Below are 22,418 nucleotides of genomic sequence, written 5' to 3'. Positions count from 1 at the left end.
AATCCAAACCTAGACTATGACTATATATGGTGCTATGCTACTCTGCAAGTAAGGAAACTGACATATCCAACGTTCGCTTCTCCTCTTCTCTACTTACTCTGCCTAGCATCAGAAGCTCTGGCCGTAGGAACCATGTCCGCTGGCTGCTTGTCCACCTGCTCTTCAGCAGGCAACAACCAGATATGCGCCAAGTCGCCACCCGTACAATCGCCTGTGGGTCTCATCACACCCCCGCCGGCACGCGCACCGCAGCCGATTGCTCATCACAACCCACTGCCATTGGTGTGGTGCCACTGCTGCAAATCACGCAGAGTCATCCGTCGCGTCTCAACCACAATCCGCAACCCTGGCCGAGTCTTCTACAAATGCCCGAATCATGGGGTAATAATATGTTTAAGTGTTGTTCTGCTGCTTTCAGTTGCTGATTTATTTAATAGTTTGGTTGATGATCTTCCAATTTGATTCGTGTAGAAAAGGGAAGATTCGTGTGATTTGTATTTTTGGGAAGTTGCTGATGTGGGGGAATGCAACTACGCTGATTATTTGGTTAGCCGAGGAATCCCAATACCAGTAGGTTGGGGTGTTGGACAAGTAACTGAAGGAACGACAGAAGAGGAAGATGCAGAGAAGAAGGTTAAACATGCAGTTCCTCTGATCATGGACAAGCAATAGCTGCTGAATGGCCTTGACAGCAATGAGGAGATGAAAGAGCTTGTGAAGATAATGGGCAAAATCGATGTGCTTTGTAGGATGATTGTCTCTTTATTTGCAGTGTATGTAGCACTCGTGATGTATTCAGTGGCTACGACATGAGCACTTTGCTGAAACTAGTAATGAATGAAACCTGTGTAGCAGGCTGGGCGTAGTGTTGTGAACATCTAATGATTTCTATTAACGGAAATCAGGGGGTATCCCCTTTTGCTCATATAGATAAATAAATAACAGAGGCCCTGTCGAGTCAGCTTTGTTCTCATTCGAAGACGCTGAGCAAATTGCAGTCCAACAGCAAACTATATCATAAAATTCAAGTTTCACAGCCAAATATGAATACAACTAAACAACAATGTCATCATGTTTTAGTTGTCATACAATCACCAAACACAAATCAGCATACATAACAAGTGATGTTCTCACAGCAAAATACTAAACAATATGTTCATCAGGTTTCAGTTGTCATAGCAAACACAATTTCACATAGTAGATAAAAAAACGTCTTCTGACAGGCAAATACGACAAAAGCAATGTAATCATCATCCACAGCAGCAGCGTCAACATCTTCGCCATGTGTATCAGTCTGAATCATAATTCCCCACGGTGTCATCTTCTTCTTCGTCCTCAACGTCCTCAAACGTTGGCTTCTTCTTGATCAACTCTTGTATGTCCACAACATGACAGGCAATCTTTTCGCCGGCGTCATTGACGTGATGGTTCTCAAAGATATTAGGAACATCTGTGTTATCTTGTACATCAGGAGCAGTGTAAGCATCATCTTGTTGTGCAACTTCATTAAACGAATTCCTCTGCTCAAACCTTTGCAATACTCTCCAGTAGGGATGACAATTTTATCCATGGATCTGGATACCCATGGATATCCGACCCGGTTGGGCAAGGGTATGGAGCACATTTCTGCCCATGGGTGTGTGGATATGGATACCCACAAACAGCTGGGTTGGGCACGGTTATAGTTTGTGCTCCATGGATATCCAATGGATACCCGTATGACATGTGGGGCCATATGCTAGTGACAGTAGAAAGAACGAATCAATGGGAAATGGCAAGCAATATGCAACTGGTGCCATAAGCTATATGCTGCAAAATCAACCTCTGGTATGCCACACTTAAGGACTCATCGTATTACTTGTTGCCTACTTATGCATGTAGCTTATGTTGACATTTGTGAGTGAATGATGTTGAGTTAATTTGATCTTTGGGAAGGCTTCATGCTTACTTTTCTATGCCCATGGAGTTCCATGGGTATGTGGGTATCCAACGGGTTTGGGCATAGGCACAAGTTGTGCCCATGGATAATTTGGTGGATGGGCAGAGGGTAGGAAGATGGGTCATGGATTGGATTTGCACCAGCTCCACCCGCCCCAAACCCGACCCATTGCCATCCCTACTTTCCAGTCATCACTACATGCAAATGTGTCTTCCAAGAAAAATATCTGTGTTGCTTGATTTGCCAAAATAAAAGGCTTGTTGGTCTGGTACGCCGCCTTGACATTGATGGATTTGAAATAATCATCAGCTCTGGGTTTTGCGATCCTGAAAAATAGGTTATACCAACGACAGCACAACAGAACCACACACCAATGATCCCCGAAACTGGAGATATACTGCAACTGAACAATGTCTGTTATGTTAGCATACATTTCAGTTGTCTCTTTGTCATACGTATCCGTGCTCATGATGGCACTGTTGTGTGTCTTCCTGCCTTCGTCTCGTGTAAGGGTGTTGTAGCGCACATCTCCAACAACACAAGATTCATAATGTCTTACCCGAGTATCAGGACCCATTGCTAGTGAGTAAAGGGCATCATCAACTACCTGCCCATCCTCCCGCATCTTCTTAACCTATGGTTAGAAAATAGACAAGCTGATCATCTTATGTACTCAATATATTAAAAAAATTGACAGTGCACTTCAAAAGCTTACATGGTTCTTGAACCATTTCGCAAATCCTACCATAACCAGTTTGTCAATGTTTCTTGGATTTTGCGGTAGTAACTCCTCTTTGTAGATGCTGCACAACATAGTGATCGTGTTAAACATCTAAATATATAAGAATGTGCCGCAAGTTTAGTAGATTACGATGTATAAGCTGCAGTACTGCACTTACTTGATATAAGGTAGTATCTCAGGACAGTTATTCAACACATACCAAACCATTTTGTCCAAATCTTTAGGTTTGTCCTCTTGTCGACTCTTCCCTGTAACTCGAACAGAATAATCAAAAACATTGAGCCTGAGATTGTCTTCACGCACCTCTTTGCTAAGCTGATCAGCTGTTTCAATGTATTTTGAGCAGAATGTCAACGCTTCTGTAGCAATGTAGGCCTCTGCAATGGAACCCTCGGGTCTATCTCTGTTCCTAACATAGCCCTTGAAAGTGCCTAGCCGCCTTTCAATAGGGTACATCCAACCATACTGTATCGGACCTCTAAGTAGTGCCTCATCAGGTAGATGAACAACCAAATGCACCATCACATCAAAGAAGGCTGGAGGATATATCTTCTCAAGGTCGCATAGGATAGTTGGTATCTTGTCTGTAAGACGCTCCAAAGCATCTATCCTGATATTCCTACTGCAGAGTTCCCTGAAGAATTGTCCCAACTCTGCAACTGCTCTGTATAAGTCAGGGCGGCCCAATCCTCTAAGGATAACAGGTAAAACCCTTTGAAGTAGGACGTGGCAGTCATGAGTTTTCAACCCTTGTACCTTGTTTCCATCTGCACTGACTCTCCTTTCAGGGCTGGAAGCAAATCCATGTGGGAATCTCACACGTGACATGACCTCGCAGAATTCTTTTCTTTTTACCTTGTCCAAGATGTACACAGCTGCTGCCATATCCCGTGGTTTACCTTCATCTTGCACCTGCAAATCCTTTCTGATACCCAGGTGTGTCAAATCAATCCTAGATTTTAAGGTATCTTTCGCCTTGCCTTCAATATTAAGAAGTGTGTTGATAATGCTGTCACATATATTTTTCTTGATGTGCATCACATCAAGATTATGCCGCAGATCCAAATATTTCCAATACTCCAAGTCCCATAAAGTGGACCTACGGGTAAACAATAATCTCTCTTCTACCCTACCATGTTTCCTTTTCCCGCTACCATTACCAGGATGGTTTCCTGGTGTAATATGCATGACCTTCTCTAATTCCACTTGCAACTCATCGACGGTGAGCCTCTTTGGCGCATCACGGTTTTCATGCTTTGCATTGAACACATGTCTTCGGTATTTTCTAGGATGCGGCTTGTCCTTGGCAAGGAAACGGCGGTGTCCAATGTAACAGATCTTGCTAATTATTGTGTATGATAGCAGATTCCTGTCACAGCGAACACATGCATTGTAGCCATGTGTCGTTCGCCCTAACATAGTGCCCAAAGCCGGATAATCATGGATGCACCAAATTATAACAACACGTAGAAAGAAATCAGCTGGTGGGCTGCTATATAGGTCTCCAGTGAGAACACCCTTCCGTAGCTGTTGAAGTTCCTCCACAAGAGGCTCCATGAACAAATCAAAATCCTTTCCAGGACTTTTTGGACCTGGGATGAGCAAGGCCATCATGTAGTTTGATTCTTTGGTGCAGACATTTGGAGGCATGTTGTAAGGGATAACAAGCACTTGCCACATGCTATATGTGGTGCTCTGGTGGCCAAATGGGTTAAATCCATCTGAAGCTAAGCCAAGTCTAATATTTCTCGGGTCAGCAGCAAACTCTTTGTGTTTATTATTGAAGCTTTTCCACTCACTACCATGAGATGGATGGCTCATTACATTCTGATCTCTTCACTCCTGGTTCCTAGAATGCCACAGTACATCCTCTCTTATTTCAGCATCATGAAACAACCTCTGCAATCTTGGTGTAATTGGAAAATGTCTCAGAACATTATGAGGAATCCTCTTCATAGCATCGCCATCTTTCCATCTTGATGATTTGCATTTCGGGCATTCACTTAAGTTGACATAATCCTTTGGGAACAGAACACAATTATTCTTACAAACATGGATCATATCATATCCAATTCCAACTGCATGAAGGAAATTCTTCATTTTACTATGGGTGTGTGGCAGCTCAGACGCATCTAGGAAAGATTTGCGGAAAGCAGCCAACATCGCATCGAATGATTTGTTGGTCATCCGCTCAGATGTCTTCACCTGAAGAAAGGTGACCATAGCTGAGAATACCGACAACTTATTTCCTGGGGTGACAGCAATGTTGGATTGTTCCAACATGCGGGCCCACCGTTTTTCTTCTACAGGTGAAAGTTCACGGAATGCACGAGCATTTCGTAGCATTGTTTCAATGTTGGTCAAACTCACTGGCTCCGCCACCACCACCTCCTCCTCCTCTTCCACCTGATCATCAGGCAGATCAAGATGGTGATCTGCTGCTTCCACGTAGTCAATAACATTGACGTTCACAGCTTCACCATGATGAACCCACCTAGTATATGTGACCGACATCCCATACAAGTGTAGATGATTTTGCATAGTTTACTGGGGTCTTGTATCTGAATTCATACAACTGCTACACGGGCAGAGCACATCTGATTTCAGACCACCATACTCAGCTCTGATAAAGTTCATGAAGTTTTCAACCCCCTCGACATATGCAGCGGACAATCTTCAAGCAGAAGTTATCCAAGTCCTGTCCATCTGTTAGACATACAAATTAGTTCTTCTACTAGATATTACAGGAAAAACATATATGCTTTTTTATGAAGTCAAGGAAAAAAAATACCTAGGTCGATGTCTAAAGCTATGGCAAGATATTTGGACAAGCAGATCTAAGTAACAAAATATATGTAAAGCTAATTCAGCAAACAGATTTGAGTGCCAAATTATGGCAGGCTGTTTCAGCAGTCAATGAGGCCGAGCACACAGCCATCGAACTATCGAAGGCCATCGCAGCAACAAAGATCGAGTATAAAACGGTGTAGAGCTATTTCACCTAACAGATTGGCTACTAGACCATGGCAATCTACGTCACAATAAATATATGGCAGGATATTTTAGCAACTAATCGGCCTTGGCATGCCATCTCAGCTAAGCAGATTGAGTGCAGAACAGGGCAAGGAAGCTTCTTAAGAAGAGCATATTGACAGTAAACTACTTCGTCAAACAGTGAGATTAACAGCGTCTATCAGCTAACATTTAGCGCTACACCGACATGAACGGGGCCTCAGTCTAGAATGCGCGTACCGTGGGAGAAGCTGACCGCCGTGCGTCTCCACACGAACGTCGCCAGCGGTGGCGGCGCTGACCGCCGTGCGCCTCCACAAGAACGTAGCCAGAGGTGGCGGCGTGGCTAGAGGACCGCAGTCTATGAGAGCGTATTGTGGGAGCAAGAGGATCGCCGAACCGCGGCACCGACGTATCGGCGTGGCGGGGAGGGCGGCTTTGGCGGAGCGAATGGAGTGGAGGGGGACAAGGGGGGAGGGGGGTTTGGGGAATATTATTGGCTAGTTGGCTGAAGGGCGGTTGAATCGGATTTGGGGGGGGGGGTTGGGTGTGTGTGGGGGGGGGGAGGATTTTCGCGCGGTGGGCGGGGGAGTTTGGTGCATGGTCGGTATCTCCAAGTGCAGTCCCATGTGTCAGTGAAGAGGCAAGCCAAAGCGCGTTTCGTGTGCAGGACCGAACGTGTGTGGGGTGCAATGCGATCGCGACAGGAGTGCTGTGAGTGTACCGCCTTTTTTCCTTTTAAACTAGGTGCTTCACCCCCTCAAAATTTTTTTGTTGCTTCGCATGATCCATCGATACTACTACTAGTAATCCGGTAATCCCGACTATAACGGCGCGGCCGGGTCTTTTCCCGCGCGATATGCTGGGAGGTTGGCTTAGTTGGTTTTTTTAGGACGAGTAATGCTACACCTACATAATCCCAGTTACGTAATTAACGTAATGTGAAACATGTGAGCTGTTGATTATAGATTGGGAGGAGGGAGGGGCCCACCACCATGGAAATTAGGGGAGGAGAGAGAGAGGCAATTTACGTCAACCCTTTCATAGGTTCCCGTAGATGTAGAAAGATGTGAAATGCGTGAATGTGTAGTGGACGTACTATTGGAGTGCCTAAGATAATTTGTGTATGTATAGACCCTATGTGTTTATTTTATTTCACATGTTAGATTTGTCTCGGTTCAATAAAAAGCAGAGTTGGTGATGATGGTGTGCCTGTCATCCTGCAATATAGGCCGTCCGATCTATATCTAACGGATAGGAAGGAAACTATGACAATTTACCCGCACTCCTCTCCACATTTGCAGATAAGGCTTTCCCTCGTTCATCCTTTTCTCCCACAAGATCTTGATCTTCCGTGCAACGCACGGGCATCGTGCTAGTACTCCTACAATATGTATATTATTGTGAAAGTTCATATACATCGACCGAGATTAATGCAAACACGACAGATTTTCATTACATTTCGAACTTTTATAGGACAGGAAAATAAAAGAAACCCGACCCTAAACCTATTATACAGCGGCGGCCGACGTCCTCCATCTGCGATCTCTATGTACGTGGGCGGGGTTCAAGACCCGTGAAGTGAAGGTGCGGTCTCCAGCGAGGAAGAGTAGAACACGGGATACGGACCGGCTAGTTGGCACACCATGCCCTGCCGCCTCCCATGCCCTACTCATCCTCGGAGGAGTCCCTGACCTCGGCAGTGCCGGACGTTGGACGATGGCAAGTAGGACGCGTGGATGACGGTGCTCCCGTCGTCGGCCGCCAGCGTGGCCACCGCTTGTGTGGTCATGTCCGCGTCCAGCTATGCCACTATTGCATCGCGAGAGGCGACTTGAGCAAGGGCGGCGACCTCGAGCTTCATCCCCGAAGACAAGCTCTCCGGCAAAGCGTTCGCACTTGCGGTCATGGCGGATGTGGTGCCAGGTAGGAGAACGATGCGCTATGGTGTGGAGGTTAGCTGGGCGTTGCCGCTTTAAGTAGCGCATTCCGTTGAGGCCAAGCGTCCGGGTGCGTCATTAAGTCACCGGAGTTGGTTCCTCGGGCACCGAGCCTCTTAACAACGACATACGAACGAACAACATGAATGCGGGTAGCTGGCGCCGGCTGGGAACGCACCGCGCGACGACGCGAGGGACGAGGGTTTTGGTGTGCCAGGGTAGTCAGCTGCGGTCGTGGCAACGTTGGAGATGCCCTTTGCTCTCATGCGATCCCCGCATGTCATTGAAAAATAAAGACGACCCGGCATGGTCTCAGGTCTAGAGGATGCAGTTGGCCGTGCTACACCACTCCGCGGACGCGTCGCGGCGCCCCGTGCATCCTCGGCGAGCCGGGTGTTGGGGTGTGTTTGGATTGTGGCCAAAGTGCACCTTACCAAAATTTTGGTCATGACCCAAAGATTGGTCTTTGTTTGGATGGTTGCCATTTTTTGGCATGCCAATGAACTCTAGCCAACTCTAGTTCATTTTTCTTGCCAATGTCGGCCAAATCATGGGCAACCAATACCTCAACCAAAATTTTGGTCATGACCCATAGATTGGTCTTTGTTTGGATGGTTGCCATTTCTTTGGCCTGCCAATGAACTCTAGCCAACTCTAGTTCATTTTTCTTGCCAATGTCGGCCAAATCATGGGAAACCAATACCTCAGCCAAAATTTTGGATACCCAATGCTTTGATGGGGCAACCTTGGGCACAAACCAAACATACCTTTGGTCATGCCACAACACTAACGCCACCCTCGGCACACTGAAACCGACCGTGTCTAGCGACGATAAGAGCGTGTCGCTCACCGCGGTCGCCGTGTCCAGAGGCGGTGCTGGAGCTGTGCCCCGTTGTTGGCCCCAATGACCCACATGAACGGTTGTCGGTGGCGAGGAGGTCGTGGGACAGCTCCTCCATTGGACTAGTCTATGCTACGTCGTCCTGACGGGTGTGCCCCACATGTCGGTTTCCCTGTTTTCCCTACCATATTCGAGCGTCAGTGCTCCGCGTTGCGCATTAGGCCTTTCACTATGTAGGCCAAGCGAGACAAATTATTGTTTATTTGATCCGTTCAAGTATAATAATGTGGCGTTTGCTTATTTCTCATTCCTCTCCAACCCTCTTCTCCATCGACCATGTCGCCCTCCAGTCGAGCCCATCCTCCTGCATGCCTCATTTGAACATTCCGCTGAGTATCATTCGCATGTACCCACCCTAGTCCTATTTCAATAGATCTCCGGACCCCGAGATGAAATCGAGAGGGAACGAGTGGGGGCACGTGATACCTAAGGCAGATTCAAAATTTTGAACCGGTGATCATAGCATCCGCAAATCATATATAAAGGGTATTCAATGTTCGTTTCATTTTTGAACGTACAATATACTCCCTCCTATCCTTTCTAGTTTGCATATAAGTTTGATGTGTAGTCAAAGTATCTCTACTTTGATAAAAAAGGTATCAACATTCAACAACACTCAATCAATATTGTTAGATTCGTACGTACTCCTAGATTTGTACTCGAGATGGTTTCCAATTTGACTATTGACAAGATTAATAGTACATGAGATGTATAATGTGAAAATTATATCATTGGAAACTCCTTTCACATACAAATTTGACCGTATGCTTTATGTAAGTTGCATGTCATATATTATTACTCTAACATTTGGTCAAAGTTAGCCTCGAAAAACGCATTAGACCCTGTATGCTTTGTGTAAGTTGCATGTCATATATTATTACTATAACATTTGTGTAAGTTGCATGTCATATATTATTGCTGTAACATTTGGTCAAAATAGTATAGTGGAAGTGGATCCTCTGACGTAGGTATCCCTGCTGATGGTGTCCTGGACTAGGGGGTGCTCACCACGTCATCTCCCGATCTGTTAGATTGGGCCGAGGACCCCCATGGCCGTATACTCATGGGCCAGTTCGGACAGCTGCCGCATACAAGGAAGATTCCACAAGACTTGGCGATCAAGACAAGGACTCCTCCCCACCGGCGTATTCGGCTAGGACTCTTGTTATCCTAGGCCTCTGGTGCATTATATAAACCGAGGCCAGGCTAGTCGATAGATCAACTCTTGTACTCTTCCACATACAATCATACCATAAGCTAGCTTCTAGGGTTTAGCCTCTCCGATCTCGTGGTAGATCAATTCTTGTACTACCCATATCATCAAGAATAAATCAAGCAGGACGTAGGGTTTTACCTCCACCAAGAGGGCCCGAACCTGGGTAAAACATCGTGTTCCCTGCCACCTGTTACCATCCGCATTAGACGCACAGTTCGGGACCCCCTACCCGAGATCTGCCAGTTTTGACACCGACATTGGTGCTTCCATTGAGAGTTCAGCTGTGTGTTCGGCAAAAAGTTGATGGCTCGCCTGCAGATCAACTGCGACTTCGGCATCTTCGTCACCAGCTCGACTGGTCACCTTGGTTTGACCAAGGACTGCGCCCTACCTCCGATTGTCATGTTCGGATGAGGGCCTTTATAAACATCAACTCCGATCTCTATCAAGATCATGGAGGAATCATCCAAGGAGCCCGGGGGCTCAACGTCAACATTGGCCTCGGGCGACCGTGCTGTTTTTCTGGACAGCAAACTTGTGTCTGCCGGCACCGCCTCCTCAAGTGTCTTTTTAACGATCGTTTTGGTGGAATTGTGTGGAATTGAGTCTACAACAACCCTGGAAAATTTCGTCGAGTTCCGATGTAGGAATCTCTGGCAATCCACGGTATACCGGAGCCCTGTCAAATCTGGACGGGAATCTGGATGAGTTTAGGGCGTGGTGTCCAGCTTCTAGCTCGGACGTCCTTTGGAAGATCCAACCGTTGATCGGCTGCGGAATTCCTGTATCTACTACCTCTCAAAATTTCAGCTCGATCCGACCGTCCAAACTCTGGGAACCTTCCGATTAGTGCATCACTTTTCGGATCTGTTTTCTGTGCGAAAACGAAACCGACCCGAGTTCGTCTTTTTTATGAACAGGATTTCGGACATCCCTTTTGAAGGAAGTTTTGTATGGGGTATTGTGTTTTGTTCCCGAACACATCCCACTAACTTTAAGATCTTTTGAACATGATCTTCAACATCATGCTGGTGTCAAACCAGTCCGGCAATATTGCTCCACAGCTGCCGACCTGCGCTAGACACGTCGTCACTTTGTTGAGCCGAGCTCAACTTCTTCGGATCATCATCTCGGCAAGCCGAACAAGAGTCCGGCATCACGAAGGATAAATCATCCCCAACATCGCCGCCCCATGGATTACACGGAGCGGGCATACCGGCATCGCCGCATGACCGCTTCATCAAGCCGGCATCGACCACGTCACGACCTGCATCGGCAGGGCCGCACTATTGCTTCTTCAAGCTGGTGTCCATCACGCCAACCTACTTCGACTCATCGGCTGACATCGAGGCTCCGTCACCTCGGCTAGACCGATGACTTGGCTATTTCTTCATCAACATACTCCGGTGACTTCGGCGTCACCAGCCGACCAGCTTCGTCACGTTAGCTGGACCAAGGGCTTCGCCTTGGCAAGCCAACCTTTGCCAGCATCATCGGGCCATCGCTTTATCGTCGGCGTGTGCGGATCGATTCCCGATTTTGGGAGTCGCTTTTCTTCGGAATGCTACAACAAATAAACCAGGTGCTATTAATCCTAACAATTTTTGCTTGTTGGGTTTATTTTTCTTAAGGAATTATTACTCTGGTTTGTTCCATCATCTGTAAACAGGTATATCAAATGACGGCCACATTAAAAACGGTCGCGTGGTGGTTCGGTCAGTTTCCGTACATTGTTCGGCGAACGCTGCATCCGGAGCCCGGACCGCCCTGCAAATTCAGGCTTTGTCACGCCTTCACTGCGTCACGCTGACGCCCTGCATCGACATTGACTTCGGCGCCAGGCCATATTTCTTTTATTACTCACTTTGCATAAATTATTTATTATGCAACATTTTATTATTATTATCATTACTGTTATCTCCGGTTTGCACTATTTTTTGTGCACAGGAAAATGATCCGAGGACTTCATCGTCACTCTGCTGGTCTGCATTGACCATGCTATGTCACCACTTCGGCGTGTTGAGCTCTCTGCTCCGCCACCTCAGGACTGACTTGGGGGATGGAACCTTGTCCCGCATCAAGCTCGGACCGCGTCATCAATGCCGAACACATTAACCAGCTAAGTCGCTTTCATGCTCAAAGTTTTAATTTTTAACTTGTGTTTGGTTCGACCAAGCATTATACCTTTTTGGAAAAAAGTTGCTTGTAAAAAATTTCCTTGTCCAAACTTTGTTTGTGACGCATAAATTCAAATACCCAATTCATTTGGGGGCTTCCCTCATGAAGCTTTTCCTCTTGCATATGATTATACTTATACGGCTTCGTTCCTTGTTTGTGTATTACGCCACAATATGCACCATATTGACTTAAGTGATTTGCAAGCTGGGTTGCCTGGCTCCTGTGCTTACCCCTACGTTCCCGATTGTTCGGCTAGGAAGTAAAGGGAGCACCTCTACGATTGTCACGACCGGGTTCTCCGAGCTCTGACCTCAGACTGGGTGAAGCCGAAAGCTAGCGCTCTTATTGTTTTCAATCATGGTCGGCACACAACGGAACTCATGAGTACAAAAAATCTATTGCACAAGTCTCATAGCAATAATGAGCACCGAAGAAAGGTACCGGTGGGGGTACTATTTTCTTCGAAGATGCTTCTTACACTTCGTCTGTAGTATAGCATAAGTTCCTTGAGCGCGCTTTGTCTGTTACAGCCTTATGGCCCGGTCGCCTGGTTATCGGAAACACTGTCGATATTCTCGACAGGTGGAGTACATAACACTTTTCGGTCCTTGACCAAAGAGGGAGAAGCCGACGGTCGGTTAAGACGCGTTTAAAGTTCGGTTGAACAAAGATATGATATAAGTACTTCGGTACATACAATCATTATACATAAAATTCTTTTACCCAATTCACTTGGGGGCTCTTAAAATTTATATGAGCTATTTTATAGTAAATGTGTTTTCTTTTTGGTCGTTGCAAAGTCTTTTTCTATTGCTCCTTTTTCGACACGAGTGTGTGGTCACTAGCCGGGGAGCCTAATTTCTCTCTCAAAGTCGCTAGAGTTTAGTTTGCTAAACTGGCCTAATGAGAAGTACTCCGCCTTCGGGATAGGAGGTTGAAGCCGTAGGCTGACCCGCTTGAAGTCTTGAGATAGGATGTGTCATGTTAAAGCACGACAGAAGCACTTTTTTTTCTGAGAACAATTTTCGGATTGGCACTGAACACTTGATCTTGTTCGAACGTCAAGTTTTTACTAATATTTTTTTGGTTTTCCAAGCTTATGGCACTTTCAAATTATTTGTGTGTTTCCAGCACAAGTCTCACAGTGCAATGCCGGACACCTTTATAGATTCGGCAAAAACATTCTCGGATCTCACTATATATGCATTGGTTTCAAATTGTGTCTTCGATCAATAGTTGGGTTGCCCGGCTCCTGCGCTTGCCTCCTACATTCCGCTTTGTTCAGCTAGGTGTGCAAAGGGAGAACCACTGCGATTGTGCTTCCAGCTAACATGGTTAAGCACCTCAGTGGAGAAAGCCTAAAACTGACTGTCACAATAAGCGTAAACTGGTCAGCAATCCGATGACGGTGTTAAATGACTGGCCATTCATAACATTGGCCGAAGTGTTTACGGCTTGACCTCGACTGTCGCCGAACACTACCGGGGGCTAGTAACTGGCCTCCCAAACTAAATCCTCAAAAATTTTCTCTTACATTAGAGCTGAGGTTTCATGATCATGCTTAGCATGACAACCCAAAGAAAGGAACCGCTAGCGGGACTATTTTCTTTGGAAGACATTTCTTATGTTAAACAGTAATATAACATATCTCTCTGCGTACCTTTGTTTATAAAATCGTATGGCCAGTTTGCCTTGTTTGTCGTAAATCTTTGCCCTCATAAAGGCTTTATAAAGTAGGACAAACACTCCTCGGCTATTGGCCGAGGAGGTGGAAGCCGATGGTCGGTCAACAAAGTTTTGTACAATGTAGATCCGAGCATTAATGACGTAAAGTACTTGGATACATAGAGTCAGTACGCATAATTTGTGATTTTACTATGGATATTGATCCTTAATTCGGCCACCCGTGCCCGCATTAAGGCTCGGGGGCTACTGGGCTTCAGGCTTATTATTTACAAATATTAAAGGGGCACATCGATCCCCTGATCTTGCGTTGCGACCCGACCAGTGTCTCAGGGGCTATTGCATTGCCTGTCCAATGGAGAAAATTTTAAGTGTAATACAGTTTCCGAGGAGATTTTGATCCTCAGGTTGGTCGGCCGCACCCAACCTGAGTCTCGAGGACTGAACACGCTGCTTTTTCTGTCCCGAAGTATTCTGCCGAGCTAGGACTTGATCCTCAGACCGATTTTGCAAATCAACCTGAGTCTCAGCGGCTACTGGGCTCAGCGGTCTTATGTCATCCTTCATGTGCATCTCAGGTTTTAGACCGATACCCACCTTGAGGGCTACTGGCTATATATCTCGGCAGAGAATAAATTGCACCAATCAAAAATATTGACAAAAATCGGCCCACATTCGGGATGGTGCACCACCTCGGAAGCAGTCCGGCATAAAGCTCGGGCGCTAGTGGCTGGCTCCATAGAGGGCATTTCCGGCATTAAGCTCGGCTAAACTCCTTCAAACTTATTTGAACCAAGGTAAATTACGACACCTCGGATATAGTCCGGCGTTGGAGCTCGGATACATAGTCCGACGTTGGAGCTCGGATACAGTCCGGCGTTGGAGCTCGGATACATAGTCCGGCGTTGGAGCTCGGATACAGTCCGACGTTGGAGCTCGGATACATAGTCGAGCGTTGGAGCTCGGATACATTCTGGCGTTAGAGCTGGGAAGCGGTCCGGTGTTGGTGCTCAGCTACAAAAGATACCTCGAATGCAGTCCGGTGTTAGAGTTCGGACACAAGAGGACACTGCCTCCCGGGAACAACTTCAAACCCGAGGTGTGGCATAAAAATAACAAGGCATTGATAAAGGCCGGAAACTTAAAGGGGCTCCTCGGATACCCGACGTGTAAACTCATCGAATGCATTTCGGTGATCCTTAAGATCGAAGATGAGAAGATTTGTTGAAGCAGTTTTCAAGACCGACGACCGAAGATGAAGAACGGTTCAGAAGAATCGAGGAGCGTCCCTAACTTGAAGACCGGTTCAGGGGGCTACTGACGGTGTCCTGGACTAGGGGGTGCTCACCACGTCATCTCCTGATCTGTTAGATTGGGCCGAGGACCCCCATGGGCATATACTCATGGGCCAGTTCGGACAGCTGCCGCATACAAGGAAGATTCCACAAGACTTGGCGATCAAGACAAGGTCTCCTCCCCACAGGCGTATTCGGCTAGGACTCTTGTTATCCTAGGCCTCTGGTGCATTATATAAACCGAGGCCAGGGTAGTCGATAGATCATATACATACAATCATACCATAGGCTAGCTTCTAGGGTTTAGCCTCTCCGATCTCATGGTAGATCAACTCTTGTACTACCCATATCATCAAGAATACATCAAGTAGGACGTAGGGTTTTACCTCCATCAAGAGGGCCCGAAACTGGGTAAAACATCGTGTTCCCTGCCTCCTGTTACCATCCGCCTTAGACGCACATTTCGGGACCCCCAACCCGAGATCCGCCGGTTTTGACACCGACACCTGCCTTACCCTCGCTTTTGGTCACTTACTAGCGGACCCCATGCTTGCTAGGCCCCGCATGTCAGTTACTCAATGGGTTCGGCCACGTCAGGGGATCCTCATCCGTAGTATACTCCCTCTATTTTTATTTACTCCGCATAAAACAGAGGGAGTGGTGGTATAATAAATGACGCGGGCGGGGAAGGGGGAGGGACGTCGGTTTGCTCTCAACTGCGGTCTGACAAGCGAGTGAAAACGCAAGACAAAGCGCGTTCCATTCGGTGAGCGACGTGGAGGGTCCAGCGTGCTGGGCTGCAACGCGAATGCGACAAGAGCGATGTATAGTCAAAACCGATTGACCGGTCGTCACCGGAACCACTATTCACACCAGAACCTTCGCTGCTCGGCCTACGCCAGCCACTGCCCTAAAACCACACCAAATCTCCAGCCCATTCCCCCACCTTTCGATCCCCTAGCCCGCATCAAGCGTCCCCTAGTTCGTCAGAAAGCCATGGTGTGCCGCAAGATCACTTACTACAAGATGCTGAAGCCGGAGCGCCGCGCAGAAATCGCGGCGGCGGTCGGCGCCACAGACCTCTGTTCCCAAGCTCGCTTTGCGGCGGGCCAATCCCCGAGTTCTCTGGAGCCAAGCTACGAGGAGGAGGAAGCCGATCCAATGTTCATGGAGGAGGTTGCGGCGCGGAAGGCCCCCGATGGGTATGAGACGATGGACGTCGACTTCGTGCCGGCGTCCGAGTCCCCCATGGTGCAGGCGGACCAGCGGTTCAACATGGCTATACTAAAGGAGGACTGGGAGACAGAGGCTCAACTCGACGCGGAGCGCGCGCCTGCCGCTGCCATCGAGGCTCTCTTGCAGGCAGAACCGGATCTCGTGGATGTGAACCAGGCGGCGGAGGCTCAACTTGAGGCGGAGCGCGCGGATGCCGCTGCCACCGAGGCCCTCCTGCAGGCGGAACCGGACGTCCTGGACTTGAACCGGGCGGCAGAGGCTGGACTCGACATAGAGCGTGCGGATGCCACTCTCATCGACGCCCTCCTGCAGGCGGAACCGGGCGTCTTGGACTTGAACCGGGCGGTGGAGGCTCGACTCGACGCGGAGCGCGCCAATGCCGCTGCCATCGAGGCCCTCCTGCAGGCAGAACCGGACGTCCTCGACTTGAACCGGGCTATGCTCTTGTCCGTGCAGAGCGCCGCACGCTCCGCTTGAACGAGTAGCTGGAGGCCGAGGACAACCATGGTGCGGAGACACACATCGGCAGTGACGGCTGGTTCGCGCCGGCAGCCAAAGACGACGAGGCTGTCTCTTTCCACGAGCAGTGATAGTTTTTCTTTATGTTGTTGTTTTTATGGATCTTTTGATGTGTAAAAACATATATTTGTTATGCAAGTCGCCTGACTTGGGTCAGTCTACCATTTCAGACGGTTGGATGAATATCCTACGTCTCCTAACCCTTCTTTCCTTCTTCCTCACCTCTTCTTCTTCCCCAATAGAACACCGCACGGGCCGTACGGATACTCCCCAACATGCGGTTGGATAAACATACTCTATGAACGAAAATTATGTGTCAGCGATGGGATGGCTGAGTTTGGTTTGTTCACATGCGACAGCACGTGTCAGTGAGGGTGCGTTTCCTTGGTTGGGTTTGGGGCGTGCATGAGCGACTGTGTGAGGGTGCGGTGCGACCGCGGCGTGCAGGAGCGACCGTGTGAGGGTGCGGTGCGACCGCGAGAGCCGTGCGCAAGTGTACCTCCTTCTCATTTTGAAAACTTTAGGCAATCTTGGCAAAAATGTGTGGCGAAGTTTGGCAATGCAAGGCCTAGACCCAAACAGGATAAGTACGTACGTACTAGGAGTACTAGTGTTAAAAAAGAAAGGCGGGGTTTTCCTTTGCGGGATTTAATCGATACAAATCCTCGTTTCACGTTTCAATTAATGCGTATTTTTTCTCCAAAGACCAAAGAGCTAACCATCTCACTCCTCATCTCTTGATTAATGCAGCGCCATGCAAACCAACCTTCTCACTTCCGCATGCATGCAGGGGATATTGATGTCCTTGGTTGCTAACCCCATCAATTTTGCCTCGATTAGTGTTAGTGGCCCTTTGCAAATTGTAATTTTGATATACTGGCCTTGTGTACAAAAAAATGGAGGTAGTAACTATATTTGACTTCCTTCCCCATTGCGGTGACGTCGACGATATCTTTTTTTGGTGGTTTGGCGAAGTGCGTTCGACGGATAACACCATTGAGGGAGACCACGGTAAGTCGTTTGGAAGTGCCGCCTGCAAGCCGAGACAACCGCCTTATTTGCATCCAGGAAGTCTTTACTAGTACTACTAGGAGTACTAGTGCGGTTAGATGGTTTCTCGAAGAAGAAGATGGAGAAGCGGAGTCAGCGAAGAGTGAAATGATGGTTGCTTCGTCCGTGCTTTTGTGATTTGACGCCTCACTGCTTTGTGATTTGTGATAGAAGGGACATGGGAGTAGACTCTGTGCTCTATACTGTACTACAGTACATGCATCCAAGCATGGGAGAAAGAGGAGCGACGTTGCATTTTTCTATTCCTTCAATCAATCAACCAGGGAGCTTCGGTTCCATCTTTTTGGCTTTGGCAACACCGTCCACAATGGTTCCCACGATGCCAAAAGCTATTTTCACACTTGGCTACACATTGTGGATACCCTTAACCGTACCACTTGGTTTTGCTCCTGTGTGCTATCTATACAAATCTCAATTATATTGATCTAAAAAATTATAGAATCAAGATTAGTAAAAAGGAGGTGATTTTGCCACGCGGATGGTGTGGGGGGGGGGGTTTCTTATTTGAGCAATGCTACATCCACGTAATGGTTTACGTAAAGTTACGAACTGATGTGATGTGGGACTATTTGATTGGATTAAAGGAGAGGATTAGGCCCACCCCACTTGAAAATCAGGGGGGCATATATAGATTAGATGGAAAGTATACGTAGCAGCTATGTAGCCCTTTGTAAGTCTAGGATTAGGCTTCTTATTTTTGGAGGACGTTGTCCTAGCGGTTTGCTAACATGCGGTCCCATGTGTCAGTGCTTTACCAAGCCGATCCGCGTCCCACATGAGGTAGAACAACGGCAGAAGCAACACGTGGTTAAGTTGAAGAAGATGAGGGAGAAGCGGATTCAGCAACGAGTGAAATGATGTTTGCTTCGTACCTCCAACTTAACTGCGCGAAAGGTGCATCTTTGTGATTTGACGCCTCATTACTCATTACTAAGCCGGCGGCATGACTGGGGTGCTTCACCCCGGCTGCTTTGCACTGTATTCCGGTATGGCATGTGGACCCGGTAGCTTGATGTCCCACATGTCGGCGAAAGGGACTAAAAGATTTATGAAAGCGAGCGCTCCACTCTTACGACGGAGGAGTAGACGACACGACGGCCCAATGAACTGTCAGTTGTACTGTATAGTACTATAGTTTTGCTGTTTCGCATGATCCATCGATACAAACCCGATTAAATAGGAAAGGGCGTGATTTTTCCCGCGCGGTAGATGATATTGGCCATACATTTCAAAGCCAATTTTAATGTATGCAAACTGAATAATTATAAGTAACAATATGATATCTAGTAAAACTAAAAACACATATGATTTATTGTGTTAGAGTGTAGTAGTAGTGCTGTATTGCATAGTTGTTAGATGTAACATGCGAGAACATGTAGAGATGTAGTTCTGGAGGGCCTACAGAGAGAAAAGCGTAATACGGTCACCGAACTTCAGAATAAGCTGATTACGGTCACTATATACGTTTTGCGGTGATTATACGGTCACTTGCTCAAAGTTCAGCATCGAATTGCACTTTGTTGACCGGCCAAATAGTCTGCGTGGCGCCATGTTGACTAGTTAAATTGACCATGTTCCTTGTGGGTCCCACCTGTCAGTTCGCATAGGCAAAAGGTCAGATAAACACAAATTTACACAGGCGCGACAAGGCTCCAACCCGTGCGCGGGAATCACCTGGTTGTGTATGTGTCTGTCAGGGCCTGATGTGAGCGCATGCACATATAGGTTGAGCACTTGAGGGTGAGAGTGTGTGTTGGTCGTGTGGTGTACTGGTGTGTGCATGCATGCGTGCGTGTGTGCATGTGAGTGTTGCATGCGTGCATGTGAGTGAGTGTTGCGTGCGTGCGTGGCTGCGTGTGTACGTGTGAGTGTTGCATGCGTGCGTGGGTGCATGTGTTTGTGTGAGTGTTGCATGGATGCAATTCATGTGCATGCGTGCGTGTGTGTATAATCACCACACCAGCTCCTGTGTGTTAAAACAGATGGCTCAGCATACCAATACAAGGCCACCTTGTCCGCTGTGCCCGCGGTCATGACTTCGAACCACCGTCCAAATATTTTTTTGTCGTTTGTTTTCATTCTTACTAGCAAGATGCCCGTGCGTTGCACGTAACATCAAGATGCATTTGTATGACTTGTTTATCTTGTGAGAGAAAAGGATGAACGAGGGAAGGCCTTATTTGCAAATGTGGAGAGGTGTGTGGGTACCTTTTTGCAAAATTGCCACAGTTTCTTTCCTATCCGTTAGATATAAATCGGACAGCCTATATTGCAGGATGGCAGGCACACCATCATCACCAACTTTGTTTTTTTATAAGAGTGTATTTTATGTATTTTATAAGAGTGTAGATGTAGAGTAGATACAAGTCGACAGGTGGGCACGATGGTAGTGAGATAATGTGATGCAACACTAGAGGTGCCACGTGGAGCGTTTAACTGGTCAACTAGTCATGTCATGAGCAAATACAGAGTTGTACGGTGAGCCCGTGACTGTATAATAACCACTAAACGTAAATGGTGACCATAATGAGTGAATTCTGAAGTCCAATGTACGTATCATGCTTTTGCTTCAAATACAATGATTGTCATTGCATATATCGTGAGAGAAAGATGAAACATGCGTGGATTTTCTGGGGGCTTACTTTTAGAGGACCTGGAGATAGTTTTTTGTGCATACGTGAAAGGGGCGTATAGTGGGGGTATGCGATGGAGAGAGAGATGCTCTTCGTTTCTCTTTATTATGACTAACTTTGTATATAGTATAAAAATATACAAATTCATAGTGCGGAATAAATATCATTGTGGGCACCATGCAATGCAAATTAGCGTTCGTAATCCTCCATATAACTTTGTAATGTTGTATATATGTAGAAACTCTAAAATATTTTTTTGTCCACACTTTATTCAAAAGGAATGTTGTATGCGAAATAAACGTGAAGAGAGGGATTTTTAGATCAATGGGGTACGTGATGTAACATGTGTGAATGTGTAGTTGATGCATTTGGCGGGGCCTAGAGAGGTATGTATGTGTATTACGTATTCGAGAGAGGCATGGATAGAGGGGCCGATGGGGGGGGGGCGTGGGAGAGATAGCACGAGAAATGAGAGTGGTCTAGAGAGAGAGAGGAATATGACGTCATGACAAGAGATTCCATTCCCTTGAGTTTGTATATGCAAGGGGGGAGGGAATAGAGGCACCAGGGGAAATTTTCTCTGTGTGTGGTGTTTGTGTTGGTATGTGTGGGTGTGAGAACATAATGAGACGTGGGGGCAGAGGGTGTGTCACCGCGTGAGGTCTGGTGGGTCGAGGTGAGGCCCTTCGTTCGGTTCTGTCCTGCGCCACATTGGTCGGCCCGTGACGCATTTAGGAAGACCCATGGATGACTAGTCGTACAAGACAAAGATAGTAGAATTATGAAGGACTCTGTGTCCACTGACAAAGCCAGCTAGGATTTGTAACCCTAGGTTCTCGAACTAAGGTAACCCCTTTATCTCTGATATTACTATTCATCCAACCTAACTTTAAGGGGCATCCTACAGAATGCTCTGCTAGAATCATACTCGTCGATTAGGAAGAGAGGTGTGAGACAATGCGTGAGAGATAGGCATAAAGATAATGTGCGTATATGAGACACGTAGGCGGGTCCATGTATATAGAAAGGGTCGATGAGGATTGTGCGTGTGTATGTTTGCAAGAGGAAGAGTGCTTGTGATAAAGGTTAGGGAAAACAGTTGTAAATAGTTACGAGAGGGAGGGAGGGTTATATCTAGAGCATGTGTGCGAGAAAGACACCTCGGGAGAGAGTGTGTGAGCATGTGTGAGAGACCACCAATGGAGAGTGAAACTACACGTAAAAGACTGCTCTACACATTGATTAAAGATATAAATTGTATCCAAATATTAGGATGGGATCATGATATTTGCAATTCGCGTAAGCAGCGGTCATTGATCCATCAGACATCTAGATTCTATCGAATTTGAGCATGTCTATGTTATTATTCGACACAATTGATCCACATAGTTAGTATTTTGAACTGCAGACAATGCATCGCTTTAGCAATCGAATATAAACATGAGTATAGTTCATGTTGTGTGTGTAAAGCACATTATACATACGAAAGTTACAAAACGGACATTATAAATAGCTACCTATGAACTAGCATACATTTGAATTCAACTTAAGGTGGTTTAAAAAATCGAATTCAACATGAAGTCCATTCAATTATTTGAATTTGATATCATGGCATTTGTAAACCATACCTAAATTATGGGGGCACCAATCTTTGCTCTGATTTTGTACATAATAGCATATGTAGTCGTGTACAAAATAGATTCAAATTTAGCTCCTCCATTCCAAAATAATCGTAGTTATAGGATTTTCAAGTGTCAAAATTTCAAAAAGAAGCGGATAATTTAATGAGGTTTTCAAACATACAAGGTCAAATATAACATTGTCTATTTAGGTCAATCCTCATAGTTCAAGAGTACTCTAAACGTGAATGCTTGTGTTTCAAAATTTCAAACGAAGCGCCAAAAGAGCCTCTACTCGGCCGAAACCGCGTGAGACCAATGTTTGGTAGTACAAGGAAATTACTTTTCTAATAACTCCGACCCGTGAAACCTACCGGCCCGACGTCCAAAGGTCTAAACCGGGGTAGGTTTGTCTTCATCTAGACGCCACGCAA

Source organism: Triticum urartu, chromosome 5A, assembly GCF_056163025.1.
Source record: "Triticum urartu cultivar PI428250 chromosome 5A, HENAU_Tu73, whole genome shotgun sequence".
In the NCBI taxonomy this organism is placed as follows: Eukaryota; Viridiplantae; Streptophyta; class Magnoliopsida; order Poales; family Poaceae; genus Triticum; species Triticum urartu.
The sequence above is the reverse complement of the archived record's forward strand: the minus strand, read 5'-3'. Positions refer to the sequence as shown.